The sequence below is a fragment of the Lycorma delicatula genome, chromosome 8 (genome assembly GCF_047948215.1).
Source record: "Lycorma delicatula isolate Av1 chromosome 8, ASM4794821v1, whole genome shotgun sequence".
In the NCBI taxonomy this organism is placed as follows: domain Eukaryota; kingdom Metazoa; phylum Arthropoda; class Insecta; order Hemiptera; family Fulgoridae; genus Lycorma; species Lycorma delicatula.
Window position 1 is genome coordinate 108,884,885 of NC_134462.1, and position 21,454 is coordinate 108,906,338.

General features: G+C 31.7%; 1 protein-coding gene across 2 annotated transcripts in view; it reads left to right on the forward strand.

Moving 5' to 3' along the window:
• Positions 1-21,454, forward strand: part of Glut1 (Glucose transporter 1) — a 205,386-nt gene continuing 183,932 nt past the window's right edge. For both annotated transcript variants that reach the window (XM_075372491.1, XM_075372493.1), the window contains exon 1: positions 1-257. The gene's annotated coding sequence lies outside the window, so the exon portion shown is untranslated. The remainder of the gene's footprint in view (positions 258-21,454) is intronic.

The window sequence follows — 21,454 nt, forward strand, 5'->3', positions numbered from 1 at the left end:
CTTGTGTTATTACTGTAGTGCTGTTTCACCAAATACTCAGTTCGCTTTCCGTTGCGGGTCTGTTGTGCTGTTAGTATGTTCCGATCCTGTTTCGTAATGCGGTCTTAGTGTTAAGTGTTTGTTTTTAATGTGTTTATACTTTTGCGGTCGTGTAATTGTTTAATTTTGAGTTTTATATTTGTTTATGTACGTGAATTGGTTATAAATATTAATATGTCATGAACAAGTTATTCTTCCAGCTTTAACTGAAAAGTACTGTACGTATCTTATTTATTTTTAATATTTCTTCCTGTAAATTGAAGTTTTACCTACTTTTTTTAAATAAGTTACATAACATATACGGGAATTCCGATTAAAATTATTTTTTTTTTTCTTTTAACTACATAGTTACATTATTTTTGCCGCTTTATGAGAACGTACAAGTTAGATTATGATCTATTAATTTGTATTTAATAGTTTTTTATCGATATTATCATTTGGATTTATCATTTACTTTTTATATCGTAAACGTTCATTTTTAAAAATATATTAATACCTCATCTAGTCTTTTTTATTTCTAATTACGTCCGCGTTTACAGTAGTTTATATAAATAATTTCAAATATTTAAAATTCTTGCGTTATGCCTTGATTATAAACTTAATTTTGTAGACGTTTATTTTCGTTTTTTTTAACTGACTTTTAAACATGAAGTTGCTGTTGTGTCGACACTCCTATTTTTTTTACGTTTGTTGAAGCGTTACGATCAAAATGCATCGTTTCGATGACTTCTTTCTGACTAGTGGAAAACAGCTAATATTTTAGTAGAAGTTCTTGTTTTAACGAAAAGTCATGTGTTATGATTAAACAAACGTTCTAAAGATATATATATATATATATATATATATTTTTTTTTTTTTTTTGTATCATTATATAGTAATGAATTTATAAACGAAATGTGCAGCCTGCGTTTGGCTGTTTATCTGATATTGAAACTACTTTGATGCTAAACTTCAAAAAAATTATTTATTTTTACAAAAAATTAAATTGTATATCTTATCTTAATTAAATATATCCTTATCTCATGCTCGGTAGTAATTAATAGCCGTTGGTTTGTCCGTATTTTTTCTTCATTGCCGGCGAGCTGTAGTCCACGAGACTATAACTATTTCTTTTTGTGCTGTTTTGGTTTTTCTGCTGTGTTCTCGTACGTTCAAAGAAGGTCTTTCTTTTGATTATTTATTCCTTTAGATGTTCTTTGGAAAGTTTTCTTTGTGGAAACCTTTAAATTCTTTAATTTTCTTTCTGAAATTGTTTCTGTCAAATATTAAGCCTTGTTTAATTGTAAATCTGTTGTAGATCTTTTCCAGTTTTTTTACTTGCGTTTTTTTAATTGTGTTTAGATTTCTCTTTCTTTTCTTGTTTAGTCTCTGGAAATTACCGTTCAGGTATTACTTCAGAGGCTGAATGAGGATCATATGTGTATGGAGTGTAAATGAAGTTGTCTTGTACAGTCTCGGGTTGACCGTTCCTGAGATGTGTGATTAACTGAAACCCGACCACCAAAGAACACCGGTATCCACGATCTAGTATTCAAATCCGTATAAAATAAAATGCCTTTACTATGAATTAAAAGCTGGAATTCTCGACGTCCAAATCGGCTGATTTGGGAAGAAGCGTTCACCACTAGACCAACCCGGTGGGTTATTATTTTTAGATTTGTAAGCTCCGTAATGCTCTTAAATGGGGTATATATTGAAGAGTATCATAATTTCAAAATATTTTTTATTTTTAGAGCACTAGATGTAATCCTGTTTTATTTTTTTTTTTTAAAACTTCGTGTTAGTTTACCGGCATGAATTTTAATTTTAAACTTTTAATTATTACAAGGCTATGTGTTTCATTCAATAATATGAACATTATTCAGTAATTTGGTAATAAAACAATGCCATTTTTTCTCTTAATTTTTTGTTAACATGATATAAGTTAGAAGGCAGTGTTAAACACCTTCAGAAATTGATTAAATTGGTTAATTTTATGGAAAAAAGTATTATTACGGTTTGCATTATTGCTAGTGTATCTCTAATTCTGTGAACTTGCGATAAAACGTCGAGTGTATGAAATAATTAGGGCAATCTACAAAATAAATACTGCAAGCTATAAAATATAGTAGGCGTGTGTATTCACTCTCGTGTCTATTCAAGATGTAGGTGTGTATTGAATTTAAAAAAAAAGATATTTTTAAATTAAACTTTGAATGAGGAGTAGCCGATTTACAATAAATTATACTAAAACAGATGTTTTGTTTTCAAGTAGGTGGCTTTTATTATGAAGATTTAAGTCAACACAGTGCTGTAATATTGTATTCTGACTGCTGTAGTTGTCTTATCAGCGGTTCGGCACTCGCTATCATTTTGTCTTCCTTGGAAATGAATTTCAGAAAATTGTAATGAAATATTAGGGTTACATCATTTTTGTCAGTTATTTTAACCGATTTGAATTTATTGGGTAATTCATATTAGAATTTGAACTCTAACTTTTAATGTTTAAATAAAGAGGATCAAGAGTTTTTGGAAATAGATTTGATTGTTATTATTTTCATTAATTGGTATTGATTTTTTTTGGAAGCGGTCTACTACGGACCGTGTCAATATCATTTATTTTTTTTTATTTTTTCTTATTTTCCACATTTCCTTAACTTTCTCGGAGTGAACTCGTTTTTATTCTTTGGTTCTCATTCTTCTTTCATCCATAAGAACCTTTGCGTTATAAATTATTTCTTTAAATTTCATTCTATCCAAACTGTCCTTCTCTTTTATTCTTAGGGTATGAAATTCAATTCTTTCGTCTGCTTTATGTATCCTGTTTGAATTCATTTTGATCGTGTAGCCGACAAATTTTAATCTTTTTCTTTTCTCATTGCCGTTTCAAAATCTTGGATTTTATAAATCTCCTTATGTTAATCTGTTTCCTTCTTTTGTTTTTCTGGGACCTTAGATTTCCTTCGGATTCCTTTCGACTTTGAGAAGTTTTCTAGGCGAGTCAGATTTTCTCTTTCATTTCCGCATAAGATTACTTGTTTGATTACAGTATTGTCATGTCAAAAGTTTGTGTTTATGGAAAGATTCTTTTTATTTTTTTTCTTCGGTGGAGATATAATTTTTATAATTTGAATTTCCAGATTTCCAAAGGTGCTTTCTCTGTCTCGTTTTTACTGATTATTTCTCCTAAATATTTAAATCGAGTGGAGATGTTTATTTTTCTATAATTGATCTCGATTGATTTTCAATCGATCTTTGAAATCTGTTGTGATTTCTGTTTTAAAGAAATTTGCTAGGCTGCTTTTACTGAAAGATTAGACCTATAATTAATTCATATCGAAAAACTTTTAAGCTTATATTTTTAATTAAATAAGATTTTTTATTAGATGAAACGAATTTAGAAAAAAATATTTGAAAGAGAAGATGAGATTACCTTAAGAAACCTCATATAAGTATCTCAGGATCGCGTGCGTTTCGTTTGTAGCGATTCACGAATGTCATCTTATTTATTATTCGGAAACGAAATATGTTTAATTCTGTCAATCAGATTAAAAATATATCGCTATATTTTATTAAATTTTGTAAAAAGATTCTAAACAAAAGATTTATGTCACTTATTTTCAAATCTCTTTACCGCTTGCTTCTACGAGATGACCGGATATATAGTGTAACTTGATAGTAAGAAAATTTGTTGAAATATTCAGGAATGGAAGTGTAAATTAGTTATTCCCCTACCGCGCCTACCTTGTGATGACCTGAATGCAATCTATACCAAATGTAGTTTATAGCTTATAGAGTTTTTTTTCTTTTTCGTATTTAGCCTTCAGGTATTACTTCAGAGGTTAAATGAGGATAATATGTATGAGTGTAAATGAAGTGTAGTCTTGTACAGTCTCAGTTCGACCATTCCTGAGATGTGTGGTCAATTGAAACCAAACTACCATAGAACACCGGTGTCCACGATCTAATATTCAAATCCGTGTAAAAATAACTGCCTTTATTAGGAATAGAACGTTGGAACAATAGACTTCAAAATCTGGGAGGACGCGTTCACACCACTAGATCAACTCTGTGGGTTTAGCTTGTGGAGTTGAAGTAAACAAACTGTGTGTACAGGTGTTCAGGCGGCCGATTAATAAGCATCTCCTGTAATACAAGTAATAAATCGTGTTTTATATAGATAATGCCGCGTTGTCAATCAGCAATGATGGAAGAGACGTGACTCGACAGAAACGTGATAAAATCACTAACACAAATGCAACTTTTATTTATTCTTCACTCCACAAGCTAGCTGAATACAGTATAAGTAATATTGCATAACATTTTATTTAAAATAAAAAATAATAAATTCTGTTTAATCGAAGAGGAGGCCATTTTATTTTTAAAATTTCCATAATAAATAGAAATTACATTTTACAAAAACCTTACTATATCGATAATGATGCAGAAACTTCATCTTTTAATAACTTTCGGGAACTTAATAACCCTTTACAATTTCAAATCTATTTAATATCTTATCGGAATAGTTTACAGATATAAGAACGTTAGTGGTTATCCACTTTTTAAAATTTTATTCACGGGTTGTGATGTATTTCTGATTCGTTGGTTCATGTTTTTTCTACCTTTCTTATACAGTACTAGCTACATAAGGAACCTTGTTCCTTTTTCCTGTTTAGCCTCCGGTAATTACCTTTCAAATAATACTTCAGAGGATGAATGAATATGATACGTACGAGTGTTAATGAAGTGTAGTCTTGAAGTGCAGTCTCAGTTCGACCATTCCTGAGATGTGTGGTAAAACCGGTGTCTAAAGAACACCGGTATCCACGATCTAGTATTCAAATCCGTGTAAAAATAACTGACTTTACTAGGACTTGAACGCTGGAACTCTCCACTTCCAAATCAGCTGATTTGGGAAGACGCGTTCACCGCTAGACCAACTCGGTGGGTTTACATAAGGAATCTGCATTAAGTGTTCGTGTGCTATTTGATTTGAAGGTTTAAATGATTCAGGCTTAAGTTAGATTTACGCTCTCGATTTCGATTGCCTAACAATTCTTACTTTTTGGTAAACAGTTGTTTTTATTTCTATAAATTTATAGAAATAGCCATTTTACCAAATTCCATATGTTTTTTTTTTAATTGCCAATTAGCATTATTAGTTTATCAGTTATCATTCTTTTATGTTATAAAGATAAATATATTTATGTTTATTCGATTTCCTTATTGTTTACTGATAATGATTGTTTAATGATTACTATTACTCTCGTTTTAGATATAAATAAATCTATCTTGTTAACGGTATTCAAATGCTTTCTTCTGTGGTAATTATTATTTCCGTTAATATTATTATAATTTTAATTACCGTTTACCAACTTCATTTCAATTATACTATTTTATTTATGAAAATTCTTACAGTTAATAATTTTTTTTCTCAACATTTTAATAGTATAAATACTATTAAACTGTTTAAAAAAAATAATAAACTGAAAACAGTTTAAAAGTTGAACTGTTTCAATTAACTGTAACAGTTTAATTAAGAGTAACAATTTAAATTGGTTAAAAATAGCTAATTATAATTAAATTTTACTTAAAAAGTCAGAACTACCTGCTTATTTTGTACGGCTAAAAAATGAGTAAACATGTATTTTTCTTTTATGATTACGTTACATAAGAAACTGGAATCAAAAAATCAATAGTCTATTACCCTGTCAAACATTTTTAAAAACTCGTATATGAAAAATCCCATCTTAAAGATTAGTCATTGAGATATTGAACGATTGCAACTGAAGAGAATCTTCTGTTTTTCTTGTTGAATTTGGTAATTAAAGATTAGTTTTACTCTGAACTTAATTTTATTATCGGGGCATTAAGTAGGCTTTTTTTTATTGTTCATAAGAGTATTTAGTTTTTTTTTTTTTTTTTTATAATTTAAACAGAAAACACTAGAGTGTTGGGGGTGTATTACTTCGCTTATTTATTGCAGAGTCTCGTCTTTTATTACTTGTTGAATCGTTCTTATGGAATAACGGTTATAGTTTTAATTTCACGAAAGTATTCGTAATTTAAGCCATTCTATATATATGTATATCTTGTTACATAGGCGTGGCGTGTGAAACCATCATCTGATCAAGTTTTTATGTAAGGTCTGACATTCTATAAAATAGGTAAAATTTTTTAGTTTAGATTTACTTTTATCATTTACATAATAATTTGTTGTGTTATAACCATCATTACCCTTTTTATTAATTTGTAAAACTCGGTCGGAGTTATTTTCTGTTTCTCTTATAATAACGGTTACTAAAAACCAATCTTAGGGAATACTTATTTTTAGCTGTGATTATTTTTTTTCATTTAAAATCTTGTGCGTTGTTCAATAAACTTCCAACTTTCCGTGTATCTCGTACAGTTACGTTCATGATAACAATTTAGGGTAGTTGTGAGCCTGAACGTCCTCAACCTTAATCTTTTTCAAATTGAAGTATTTTGAAAAATATGCTATATATTTAATAAAAATACAAGTTTCAAAAGTCGGAAGAATGAAATTACCTCATTATTCTTCGTCCGAATCTGTAACGGCAGTAGCGTTGTTATCAGCTGTTTGGGCAATTCCATCATACAGTCAGAATACAGTGCCTACTGGCCACCTAAATACCTAAAAATATGTGTATTTAACGTTAATTAGACGAAGTTAGCGAGCGAAGCGAGCGCAGATTACGTTTTGTTAAGGTCATATTGATATAGTGCGCGATACGTCATTACATGGAATCAAAATAATCTAATCAAATATAACCTACGCTGGCTTCGCTCGCTAACCTCGTCTGAATAACGTTAAAAATAAAAATTATATACAATAAGTTATACGTGTAGGTGATGTTATTTTTATGTATGCAAACAATTGGATTTCAGTAGGGGTCCCGTATAACAAATATTCATTTTTTTGTACACCCTGTAAATCCAAATTACTGTTTCCGATCTTTTTTATTTTTACTTTTAACAGTATAATACCTTGTAGAGTTAGCTACACCGGCTATCACACAGGCCACCTTATTGCATATCATACAAAAGTATATTCTTCCTGGTAAAATAATCGTTAGCGATTGCTGGAAGACATAATTGTTTGCAACACGAGGGCTACCAACATTTAGCGATGAACCACAAATATAATTTCATACAACCGGACACGGGAGCTCATACACAGACAATCGAGCGTGCGTGGCGAGAAGTGCGTTCAAACGTTCCTCGTTAGGAAATATTAAGCACCACTTGTACGGGCATCTCGCAGAGTTCTTTTTCAAAAGAAAATACAGGGACTATAAGACCCGAGTACATCATTTATGGTTCAGTCTTGCTTCATTGTATCCTGACTATGATGGAGTTGCCCAACAACGCTACTGCCATTACAGATTCTGAGGATGAATAATGAGGTAATTTCATTCAGCCGACTTTTGAAACTTGAATCTTTATTAATTATACAACATATTTTTCAACATACTTCAATTCGAAAAAGATTAAGGTTGAGGACGTTCAGGCCCACAATTACCCAATTTAGCTACACATTATTAAATATTAAGTATGTTACCTCTCTTTATATATATAAATATATTTTTATTCCTAAAGTATACGTTGTAATCTGTTCAATTAGTGAACAACAAGCAACCCGAAGCCCAATGTAAAGAGGTGAAGTTTTGTACAGTTTCAGGCCGATCATTCGTGAAACATGTGGTTAATTGAACCTAAACACCAAAGTACACCGGTATCCACTGACTGGTATTCAAATCCGTAAAAAAGCAACTAATATTTACTAGGATTCGGACTTCAGAACTTTCTACTTCAAAAATCACCTGTTAACCAACTGATTTGCGACGACCAGTTAACCGCTAGACCTGTCCGATGGGCTTTTATATAATTATATATATATATATATATATAGTTATACAATTTTATGTAAACAGTTATTAGTTAATTTAATAAGATTGATAATAAAAAAAGAAAACTCTTTCAGATGAATCATGCCTGAATTACTGTTATTATAATTAATAGTATATTATAATTAATATTATATTAATGATATATGAATTTATTCGAATATAAACAGATTAGCAGTGTAAGTGGATTGTTGAATAATTAGAGACAAATTACTGTAGAAAAATTATTATTTATGCAATTCTAGGCTAAATTTAGGGACTTTTCCCTTTTTTTCTTAGTCTTTTACTCCAGCAGTAAAATATTGTTTACCTTGTTTAGAATTCTGTACGGTAACTAAATGGCATTCTTGATTTGTTTCTTGTCGCCGCGTAAAAACTGTTTGAGAAGATCAAACGACCAAAATTCGTGCGAGGAGATCGGAACTGTAAAGTAGATGTGATAACACATCCCGACTCGATTTTTGAATAGCTTCCCGTGTCTTTCGGTTGGTATCGGGGCGGGCGTTATCGTGCAGAAGAATAACTCTTTTGAGAGAGAACAAGGATCTTGGAATAAAAAAAAAAATCTCTATAGAGGGTTACACTTTCTTTTCTAGTATGTTAATACTAACAATTGATAATACGTTGTTTTTTCAAATAATCACAAGAAATTGGGTTTTTATAATGTTAAAACACTATTAGCATCACTTTACCGGCTGACGCGTAGGTTTAGAATTTTTTCCTGGTGGTAAATTTAGATGTTTCCATACTTGACGTGGACGGAAATAGGATTCCGGATCAAATAATGAACCCAAGCTACCTTAAAAACTGTCCATTCATTCATTTTTGCGATCTTAAAAACCATTACGTTCCGTTAAAAACCGTCGTTTAAATTCTGTAGCCTACAAATGTGAATTCGGGTATTTTTGGGATTTTGAGTCGAGCGTTTCGAAACCCACCACGATCACGTTTTGCGGCAATTAGGGTTATTTTGGATATCGAAATGGACTGTGCCAATACTCGCATTACAAATTTCAGCGATATCATACATTTTTACGCATCTGTATTATTCGCAAGGTAAATTAAAAAAAAAAAGCGTTGTCTAAACTTCCACCGATCTTCTGCTACGATGAAAATTGATGGGACTTGTTCTCTGTCCAATTTAAACTGTTCGATAACCTTACAAAATAATTTGCACGGTTAATACATCTGTTACCGTACTGCCGGGAGTTTCAGTCAAATGAACACCTGATGTTTGACTGCCCTGCTCTTGGGGTGGCCAGAGACCGGGCCACCCTGGAACTTACAGGTCAAGGGGAAAAATGGCCACTCACAAGCGGCAGTCAGTGTGAAGAGCCGCAACCGGCGTCCGCAGTTTGATTAAGGGAAAGACTTACCGCACTGCCGTGGGAAGCTAATCCTGAGTATGGTTGACCAACAGCCAATTATGGCTCCAAACGCTATAAAATGGTGGACAGGTACTTGCTGGCATTCAGCGACCTAGGTGTGCCAGCGAATTGCTGCCTAGACGAAATAAATTTTATTATGGATGTCATATACATTTTTAGTAGTTGACGGAGTGGGCCTACCTATTTTAACAAATATGTGACAAATGAGCGGTTGCGACACGTAAGCCGATAGTGTATGTTACCACCCTTAGTCCGCTCACGCTGTTAGGTAAGCTCTAGGAGCTATGTTAGAATGCTGGTCGCTAAACTGTTCGAGGCTCAGTTGCCGTTTGTGGCACAGACATTCGGTATTATACTTTAGGGCGACCGAATGGAGTGGTAGCGGGAGAAATGAAAGCAAACCAAAACTTACCGTATTGTTAAGTAAATTTCATAAGAAAGCTACCTATTGTATTGGGTACCATTATTCGACTTCCGGAAAATTTCGACATATCTTTGAATTTCACATTCACCACACCCAATAACCACTGTCAGTTCAAAAGAGTTTATATATATATATATAAATAATATATATATATATTATTTATATGTATATATTCACTTTCTCTTGTGAACACGATAACTACCGTAATTTTGCGCCAATCACTTTCAAATTGATACATAAAACATAACAATCCAAAATCTCGGTCGAGTTTGTTAATGGGCAGAATCGGACCATTGCGGTGGAAATGGAGGGCTTGAAAAAATATATAGCTATAACTTTCTTATTATGTAAAATATCGAATTCGTTTAAAGTTCCTACTATTCTCTGGATAAGAACCTAAAACTTTTCTAAGTAAAGTGTTTTGATATCACCAACCATTGGCACAGGTGATGGAAAAAATGGGGTTTCGAAGACAAAAAATCATACCTCCCTTAATAGGCACAGTATCGAATCGGTTTAAAGTGTAAATTGGTTTAACGTCCTCTAAAAATACCTAAAACGTTTGTCTGAAACAATTTTTGATACGACTAACCCTTACGGCAAGGGATGATTAAAAACTTTCCTGGAATTATAAGAAGATGGGACTTGATGCTAAATATGTGAAACTTTTTTCCACGTGCAAATATTGATTGGTAAATTTGAAGTTTTCCTTAACTTTAAGGTGGAAATCTTTTTTATCCCCTACTTAACACCGGTGAAATCTACCTCCGCCTTTCGGCGTGCTGAAAGGAATTTTTTTTAATATCCGCGAGTGACATTCGGCCGGTTTTAGACCTTAGAAAAATAAAAATCTTATCATAGCAGGCTGTTCTTCCACGGTACACATCTCAAAAGGTGTTGATATATTTAAATAAACAAAAAAGATTGTAATGATAGAAGTTATTATTTAATAGCATATATCTTCTACGTCAAGGGCGCCACCTTAAACGTCAGGCGGTTTCACTTTATTCTATTAAATAGTTCTTCTGTTGTTGCCATTTGTGTTTATAATTATTAAATGATACTTTTATATTTATTCAATTATGTACGCTTCCTTTTCAATCCGAATTTAAATTTTGATTTGTTGAAACAATTGTCTTTGTGTTAATGTGTTACAGTGTGTAGCTTTTTTTCAGTATTATATACGTAGAAATTTAGCCTTATTATCTTTAAATCTGTAGTATTTTTAACTTTTCTTTATTTTTATTATTTAAGCGTATATTATTATAAAATGTATACGTTATCTGGTAATGTATCCTATTATTGTATAACTTTAACATTATTTATTACTATTAAATCGACTTATTTGCTTTCAACACTTGATTTTTTTTGTTCGTTTTTAAATTTATGTATTCTTATATACATCTATGTGTGTAATAAAATATTGAGAAGAATAATAAATACTTCATAAATTTAAAGCCATTCAAATGCCAGAGGATGTACTCTGACTGATAGTATCTATTATCGTTTCGGTTTATGCTTGTAGTATAAACTTAACAAAACAAGTATTGCATCACAGCAATCAGAATGGAAAAACCAGCCTATAATAGTGTAGGTAATAGTTTCCGAGATAATCACCGATATGTTTGTAAAATATTAGTGTTACCGACCGATGCAAAGTTTACATCATGAAAAATTATTTTTACTCGTGACCAACTCTAATATACAGTGGGGAACAAATTAATCCGAACGCTGTATTTTAGCACAAAATTCTATTTTTAAAAGAAAAAAATGTTTAACAGTCAAACTTACTGAAATTTAATAGTATATGTGTCCGTCCTCCTTTGTTTCTGATTATCTCATTAATCCTCTTTGGCATTAATTCCAGTAAGGTAGAACAATGATTTTTTTATTTCTTCATCTCGAAACCAAACCTGTATCACTGAAGTAATAAGGTCAGTTTTTCTGCTACATTTCATTTCCCCAGATCTTTTTTTTAATATGGCCCATAAATTTTCAATTGGATTCAAGTCGAGGGAGTTCCCTGGCCACAAAAGCACTCGAATGGTTTTTGAAGACCGCTTTTGCTTTCTTTGATGTGTGACATGGTGCAAGGTCCTGTTGGAAAATGAGTTCTGGATTCTTCTGCATAAGTGGGATTACTTTTCTTTGGCATATGTAAATGTATCGGTCTGATCTCATCATCCCATCCACAGGCATAACTGCTTCTGGTCCTTCATGTGTAAAACATCCCCAAAACATCTTTTTGGCTGGGTGTTTGGGAGCTTCTTGCAGGTGTGCTGGCGTAGTAGTCTTTTCATCTGCTGATTTATGAATTTAGGTTACCGTCTCCCCTTCGACAAAGAAGTGAGTGCCGTCTGAAAAAGTAAATTTTTTCCACATCTCAATAGTCCATTCTTTATGTTCCTTTGCCTGTTAAAGTCTTTTTCTCTTCATAACCTGTGTTAATAAGTGCTTCTTTTTAGATTTCCGAGCAATCCTTCCCACTGCCAGCAATCTTCTACGAACTGTCACATCAGAAACATTAGTCCCACTGGATCTCAAGTCATTAAGATCAACAGCTGACGTTCGCGGATTAATTTTGCCTTTTCTTATTAGTAATCGATCCTGAGTAACCGTGGTTTTCTTTTTCTGTCCACATATTCCTTTTCTCTTTGGAGAGACGGAACCTCTTTCCCTAAACCTTTTCACGATTTCATTTACAGTACCAAAACCTACACTACACTCACTAGGAATCTGCCTTTGAGTCATTGTGTGTCCGCGTGCGTGTGTTGGGACAGAGCAACAATTTTTGACCGCTTTCGTGGGATTATATCCATTTTATTAACTAGAAACGAATAACAAACTTATAACAGAAACTCACAAGGTCACCAAAAACTAATTGAAAATGAATCATAAAGCACAAAATCCACTAATTCTGTTTGTATATGAACTAACAACATAACCTGAAACACCAAACAGCAAATATTTTGCCACGGAACAAAAATTCCCTTTGTTCGGATTAATTTGTTCGCTACTGTAATCATCATTCATATATAGATTAATATATGAACGGAGTCGGTGAAGGAAAGAGATCAGAGAACTAGAATCAAGAATATGGCCGTTAATTTACACGTTGTAATGTAGTAAATTGTCAGAGGATAATTCAGTTATTCGCATTATAACATAAATCACCGCTGCATGATATTAATTATAGAAGTTTGTCGTAAACAGTTTAAAATTTTAATTAACCTTTTCACGGCTTTTATCATTCCGAACAGCTTTTAATAGAGTAACTACAATTTTATAAATTAATTTTTATTTTGTTTAATTGTATTAACTCATTCTGTCGACTAAATTACGTATCGTTGAGAGAACACTTGGAAATGAATTTATTTTAGAATTGGCGATTAGGTTATTTATTGCAACCTGGTTTTTATTTGTAACAAGAATTTCAGGCCGAATTGATGGAGTACTATTATTCTGATTTTTCCATTTTTTTCTTTCTCGGTCGATATAGTACTGGTACATAAAAAATAGATTTAGAAATGATGTCTTCCGTAATTTTTTGCGTGTAAAGTACTTTTCTTATCCTTTTAGAAGTCAGGTTAACCGTTCGACTAAAAGTGATCGGAGGTGAAAAAGTTTTTTTTTATTAATCTGTTCTTTATCGATCGTTTAAATACTACTTTTAATGGTGACGTTTGAGGAACATGGTTCTCTATGTCGTGTGGTTTTTGTTCGAACGATACGGTGTGAGTTTTTATTTAATAAAGTATTTTTTGATGTAATTATATTGAATTTTATAATATTGAACAAAAATTAGATATAAAAAAGGTTTAGGGTTAAAGTTTTGTAATAAATACGGGAAAGGGTACATTCATCGGCTTAGCGGGGAATGGTCGTTATAAAACGGGAAAGTTGTTTCACGCGGTATCGCAAATTATTGCTCCGTACACTATTATTCAATATGGTCGTATTATTTTATAAAGATACAAGCGGTAATGTTATTTTAATAATGTGAAACAAAATTTTGACTAATTTTCATTAAATTTTAAAAATTGAACGCTAACTCGCTATGTTGTAGATAAACTTATAAGTTTACTTAATATTTCTCGACTACGGTTAACTTTAATATATTCTTTAAATTAAATTGGAAAATGAAATTACGATCAAAAATCTTTAACAAAACATTGGCGTAAAATTTTGATTAGATTATCATTTGGAGCGTTAAATCATGATATTATCCTGACTAAAATATAAGCGTATATTAGGGAATAAATTGAATGGATAGATATATAATGAAGAATTAATAATAATATATATATATATTTTTTTTTTTGAAAAATAAACAGTATTTATTATATATTAAAAAGCAGATAACACAGTTGTAGAACATTCCCGGCACGCGGCTTTTTTTCTGATGCACGACTTACATACACAACTTATTTTAAAATACCTATCATTTTATTTAAATATATTTTTTTTGTTTATTTAATTCATTGATTCCAACTCTTTCTTTCTTTTTCCTGTTTAACCTCCGGTAAATATCTTTAAGGTAGTTCCCGTAGGTAGTTAACAAGTGTAGTCTTGTACAGTCTTAGTCGACCATTCCTGAGATGTGTGGTTAATTGAAACCCAACCACCAAAGAACACCGGTATCCACGATCTAGTATTCAAATCTGCGTAAAAATAACTGAATTTACTAGGACTTGAACGCTAGAACTCTTGACTTCTAAATCAGCTGATTTGGGGAGACGCGTTCACCACTAGACCAACCCGGTGGGTTTTAATGATTCCACCTAAAGCGCGCGGGCATACCGTATTTAATTCACGTGGGTGTCGGCGCTAACTAAACTTATGTAATTTTACAATTTACATAGAAAAAATTTCGCTTGTACGGTGGGCAGACTGGTATAGCCGCGAGGCTTAACGCACAGGTACCGAATCGACCGGGCGATCGAGTTCGAGACCCGGACACACGGAGTTACTGTTTTGCGCTTTAAATATTATTCATTTATTTAATTTTACCACCCCACCGGGTCGGTCTGTTGGTGTACGCGTCTTCGCAAATCATCTGATTTCGAAGTCGAGAGTTCGAACATTCAAATCCTAGTAAAGGCGGTCAGTTTTATACGGATTTGAATACTAGATCGTGGATACCGGTGTTCTTTTGTGATTGGGTTTCTATTAACCACCCGTCTCAGAAGTGGTCCTGAGACTGCATAAGACTACACCTCACTTAACACTCATACATATCATTCTCATTTATCCTCTGAATCCCGGAGACTAAACATGAAAACAAAAAATATTATTCGTTTATTTAATTCTACCGCCGCTCATCTGTGACGTCACAACTCAGCATTTGTTAAGAGCATTTTTTAGGGTGGGGGTGCGATTTTGCTATTGTTATTTTTTAGTTATTAACAAATGTGCCTAAGAAAAATATGAAAACGTCACCTTTTAAAAAGAATAATTTGAAAATGACGGCCGTCTTAACTTTATAATCTTCAGTATTTTTGTAATTATTTGTTGGATCCAATTTTTACATATTACAAAATCTATTAAGCTATCATCTATTAAATATCATTAAAATAGTCATTAAATATAAATCTATTAAATAATATCATTATATTTTGCACAAAATGACAGCTAATTTGTAAAAATCCATTGGCAAACAATCTAGTTATTGCAGACAATTAATCCGGCAGTACGCTAATTTTTATTAATTTACTGTTATTATTAATAATTTTTATTAAATTTGGAAGAAATAAAAACGGGGAAAAAATTATTATTTTCAAAACTTTTAATTTTTAGAATAAAACATCGGTCTTAGATTTGCCAAATTTCATTTAAGTAAGTTTACCCGTTCCTGAGAAATAATCTTTTTGTTGAAAATCACAAAATGGCGTTCAGAAGGAAAACAAAGAAAAATAGGACTTTACTTCGATATGAACGTTTTTGCTCATTTTGGTGTCCTGAATCGGTTTCTGAAGTTCGCTTAGTACGTCCCGGAACACTCCGTATTTATACATTGTATTATAATTTGCACATGAAAATCTCTACTTAAGTTAAATAAATGTGCTTGACTTAAAATTGTGGAACTATTATTTTCAATCATTATATTATGTTTATTTATATATATTATATTTTATCATTAAAATGGTAAATCTATTATTTTTCACTGTAACTCGTTCAGCTGTTTGCAAATTTGTGTTTGTTGTTTACATAGAACGATTTTGACGGTTTTTTTTTATTCACATTTACTTAAGTCGGTAGGTTGGTATCAAGTTATTATTTATTAAGTGTATGCACTGTTCACAGACCTCCCTCTTTTATTCTATTTTTCTAACATTTCGTTTCGCTTCCATTAAACCGGTTTTTAAACTTATAATATTACATATATAAATAAACAGCAAGCTCTGAAAGATCTGTAGTTATGTAACAGTAACAATAGCGAACGTAACCTAAACCGCACGGTATTTTCATACCACCTACACTCAGGTAATGAAGAATGGATAGCTATGTTTAATTTGAAGGTAAAAAGATATCTAACTTTCGTTATACTGGTCGTTATCTTCTGCGATCACTCTTTTTCAGTACGTTCTTTTTTTAAACTTGCCATTTATTTGATAACATATGTTATCATTTTGTTTGATCTACTGCACAGGTTTTTTTTTACATTTTTAGCCATATTTGCTTTATTAATTTACCTGTTGTTTTAGCTAAATTGTTGTTTTTAAAAATTTGCTTTATTTTTAATCGATAATGGAAAACTTTTACCAAATCAATCGTTCCGTAAAGTAATAGTAAAACAAGTAGTATTTGATTCTTAATTGATTAAAGTATGCCGATTTTTCATTTGAAACTGATTCACTATTCATATTGCTTAAAAAAAGTGGTACTTTGTTATCATTTTTTCTTGAATGAATTAAAAATATAATATAAATGTCATATCATAATGATTAATATTTTGTAAAGATGTTTCATTACTTACATATTCTGATATAACAGGGTCAAAATTCGTTATATGCCCACAACGCTTAAACATTTTTCTATAGACTTTTACTGTTAAGGGACAATTGCAAAAGGTTTTAAATGATTAAAAAAAACCAGCTTTGGTTAGTTTTTGTATATTATAACAACTGTACCAAAAAACATGTTGTGTATACAATATTAGACCATTTATTTTAGGTGGCCAGTAACCAGCTATATCTTGGAAGGATTGTCTCAAATGGGTTTGCTCATGCTAGAAAGTCGTTTACGCCACATGAATTCGCACAGATCTGTAAATGATTACCAAAACGGCGCCTAAAACTTCATTTAGCCACTCCCCACATCACTGCATTGGTGTGTATGCCTGTTACCGGAGCAATAAAATTTTGACTATGGTCGACTGTTTGGTGATCGTACTCTTTATTAGCGGTTCTGATTCTGTTGTAGGATTTCCATTAATCCGACATGATTGGTGGTCGTGGTGCAATACTTTCAATTGTTATAGGCATAAGTGAAGCAGGAGATCTGTTTTCAACAGCTACAAGAAACACTCTTTGGTTTCCCGACAAATACCCGTTGTTGTTTTAGTACTCGACCGACGTTGTACTTACTTGTAGCAAATACAGATTCATCAGTCTCAGCAGTTAGACCAGGACTACCTAATACTAGCTAGTAATTTTGCAGAACATACCTCTCGCAAATAGTTATTCCAATATACAGCTGTGTTGTGGTTAATGTCCGGTTCAAGTTTATAGAACTCTTGAGACGTAAGCTTATGGCTCCAACAATAGATAAACATCAAAATTTTATCATACCCCAACTTTGAATGGAACAGCCAAATTTTAGAACGCAGTTGGACATCCTGTCGGTACAAATTTTTTGCACAACGCCACCTTTCACGACTATTAGTTATGCTATGAGTCATTTCATGACCGTTGTCTCACTGTTTTCCGTTAGGTAAAAGATTTACTCTTTGGAAAAAGTCGGCACACCTTTCTTTAGATTTGTACAACTCGTACAGTTCAAAAATATTAGTAGGCAAATCCATGGTTAAGACACAACAAGCACTGACACAGAACTAAGTAATAAGCTTAAAACTGAATCGTTATTATTACTAAGGTTGACCGTTTACGACGCGCGGCGAACGTAGACCTACTGTTATCAATGAATGACTAAGGTAGATAAGATAACAACCCGAACCGAAATAGTTTGAAATTATTACTCTAAAGTCAATTATTAGAATAACTAAAACACATTAATTAACAAAGTATCTAGTCTACAGAAAAATGTTTAACCGTTGTGGGCATATAACGAATTTTGACCATATAACAGAAATAATTTTCTTCTTTTAACTAATAATTATTAAATTTTATGAATTTTAGAAGAAAAAAATTTCATAATCGAGAAAACATACAATATTTTACAAAATGTTTCGCAAGTTAAATTGACCGTTATTTAGCGTCGAAAGTACGGGCAAAAAAGCAAGCTTGTTTAGATTAATTACTTTATGAACGATTGTTTTTTGAATTTGTAACGCGAGGCTTCGTCGAGTAATAGATATATTCGGAATTGTGATTGCATATCGTAAATTTATTAGACGCTTTCTTCAGATACTGATGGATGGGCTATCAAACGATTGCTGTTTGAGAACATATCCTGCTTTTTTGAATCGATTGAACCAGCGTCATACGTTGCTTTCATACGACGGTTTTCTTTTCATACTTACGTCAAAATGTACGTTGAACTAAAATTCGTGACTTCAGGTTCGTCGTGCCAAAAACACCCCTGTACTTCTTCTTGAACAGAAAATATTAGAAAAGTAAGTATACATCATTAACAATACAAATGTCGATGTAGAAGTTAAAATGGTTGTGACACAAACTCTTTGGGTGAAAGTTTTCAGTGCTATAAACAATTTTTCAAAATGTCCGTAGCGTTTCGTTCTGAGCTGCTGAAACCCTGCCATTTTTTTTTTACGAAGCTCTGTATTAATGTACTCAAAAATGTCGCTGTACACTATTCCCTCTTCGTCTTAAAGGAATGTAATATTCCCCTTCCTTTTGGTACTTTTTTGTTTCTCCCCCCCCAAACGCTGGCAAGTTTTTCGCAAGAAAATAACTCAAAATAGAAGGAAATATTGATATTAACAGTAACCAGGTTGGAAAACTAACCCAATAACCCGATAACTCACTAACGTGCTGTTTTATACCGCTCATTTTAAACATTCTCCGTATTAATATATTTTACATATTAAAAAAATAAGCATGATTGCTTATAATTATAAATATAATCTAACCAAACTTAAACTTCGCTCGCTAATCTCGACTAATTAACACTAATGTTTTGAGTATTTAAATAATACATAATTGCAATAATTACTGAATTTATTTAAATATTCAAAATATTACCGTTAATTAGTCAAAGTTAGCGAGCGAAGCGAGTATAGGTTATGTTTGGTTAGATTATATTTATAAAATAAATAAATATAAATTGTTATAAAAATGGTTATATCGGGTTATTTCTCCAACCTGGTTATTGTTAATATCAATATTTCCTGCTGTTTTGAGTTATTTCCAGATGAAAAACTTGCAAACTTTTGGAGGGGGAGAAACGAAAAAGTACCCCAGTTTTTGTTATTACTTTGATTTATCTGAAGTACAAGCGACTTTAATCAGAGACGCTTTCCCTGAGATATAGGATGATTGATATATTAATTTATTTAGGATTTGAATGTTGCTTGTAGGTACATTAATATGTAAAAGTATATTCAGATCATTGTAGATGAAGACGGGAAAAATTAATTAATTCATAATAACCTTGCCACGGTGTAATTGTCATTCATAAGAAAAGCTGAGCCGTTTTCGGGGGCGACTCAACTTTAATCATTTTGTTTATGATATCTTGAATATTTGTGTATATACAAACACGCGTAACATCTTTATGACGCAGTTTTCTTGTATAAGTTAAGCCGATAGCAATTCATTTTCAAGGAAAATATTTATAACACTTAATCATAAATGTACATTTCTGTATCTAATCCTAAATACTAAATTTGTCATCATCTGTATGTTTCGTAGATATTCCGTTTTTTTTTTGTTTTTCTTTTCAATGCAGTCGCGTGAATAGAATCTCCAATTAACAATAAAAATACTATTTCTGTTGCCCGTAGTCTGAAATTTTTGGTCCTTTTGTTTGTTTAATGGCAGATTCTCACGGGATGATCAAATTGTATTCCCTTGCAAAAAATTAAACCGTACCGTTTTCGCTTAGAAACTTCTTAATATAACGCTAAACTTGTCATCATTATTAATTATTTAATATTTAGAAAATTAAAAACGTTAACTTATCCCTGTGTTTATATTTATAAATGTACAATTTTTGCTGAAAATAATTGTTACTTACTCTAAAAAAAAATATCGATATTCACCTATATCAAAGTAGACAACTACACTGTTTTTTGTCAACTCAGTACTATACTACGGCTTACAAAAGGTCTTACTATGCTTACTATTTGAAAGATGCTCTTATAAATTTATTTTTATAAAGAGATATATTTTCTTTTACAGAAAACTAGTTAAGTTTATAAAAAAATTTAATTAAAAAAAAATCCTGAATTTTCAGCAATTCCATTTAACGTCTATATAAATATATTTTCAGTTATTTTACTTTACGCGCTATCTGTGATGTTATTTATTTTTCTTAATTTTATTTATTTAGTTCTTCAAATATTTAATCTATTTGTTTAGTTTATCTGGCTTTAAATTATCAACGTGCACTTTGGCCATTTTTTTTGCGATATAATTAATTATATTTCTTTTGGAATGTTGCTCCTATCAAAGTTTTATTATAGGTTCCGTGATCTATTCAGACAGATGCCGGGGCAATTATTTTTTTTTTATCCAAGGAGTAGCACATCTATTCATTACTTACGGGATTTGCGTAGTATATTTTTATGTACCGATCAGAATAAAAAAATAATCGTATAGAGTAGATGCTTTATGCAGTAATTATTCATTGTTGAAAATTTTGACTTAATTTTTTACGCTATCTTAACTAATCAAAGAGAATTTTACTTGCCATTAGATTCTATTTCTTTATCACAACCTACCTTGCTTATAATTAGCATTTGATAACCAACGTGTATAGAGCTTGATAGGATGTAATAGTACGGATAAACATAGAGGTTAATGTTGTATGACCAGTATATATTTATTGTGTAATAATATAAGCCGAACTTAAATTTATCAATTTACAGAACCACAGTATTGTTTTTTTACGACGTGATTATTACAGAAAGACTGAGGCAATTAAGAAACAATCACCTTATCTATAATCTGTTCATTCTTAGGGATATGAAATAAACAAACTGGGATTGTGGTAGTGTCTGTTTATATGTGTGTTTATACGGCACACTAGTACGCACCGAGCTGATGTTACTACCGGTTGTTTGTAAAAACAAAACATCGTTGTTTTTCACTGACTTCAAAATAACACTATAAATTCTCTTATTCCATACTGGATATTTTTATCTTCTTTTAATTGTAGTTCTGTGTTTCAGTACGTTTTTTGTACGCGTGACTATGTGTGTATATTTTGGTTATTGTGTGATTATTGAGAGATTTGATAGTGTGATAGTTGTATGTGTGTATATTAGTATAGTTTATCGATACGGCTGATAATTTAGGAACATCTTTTAATACGCACACAAAAGGGAAAAATTT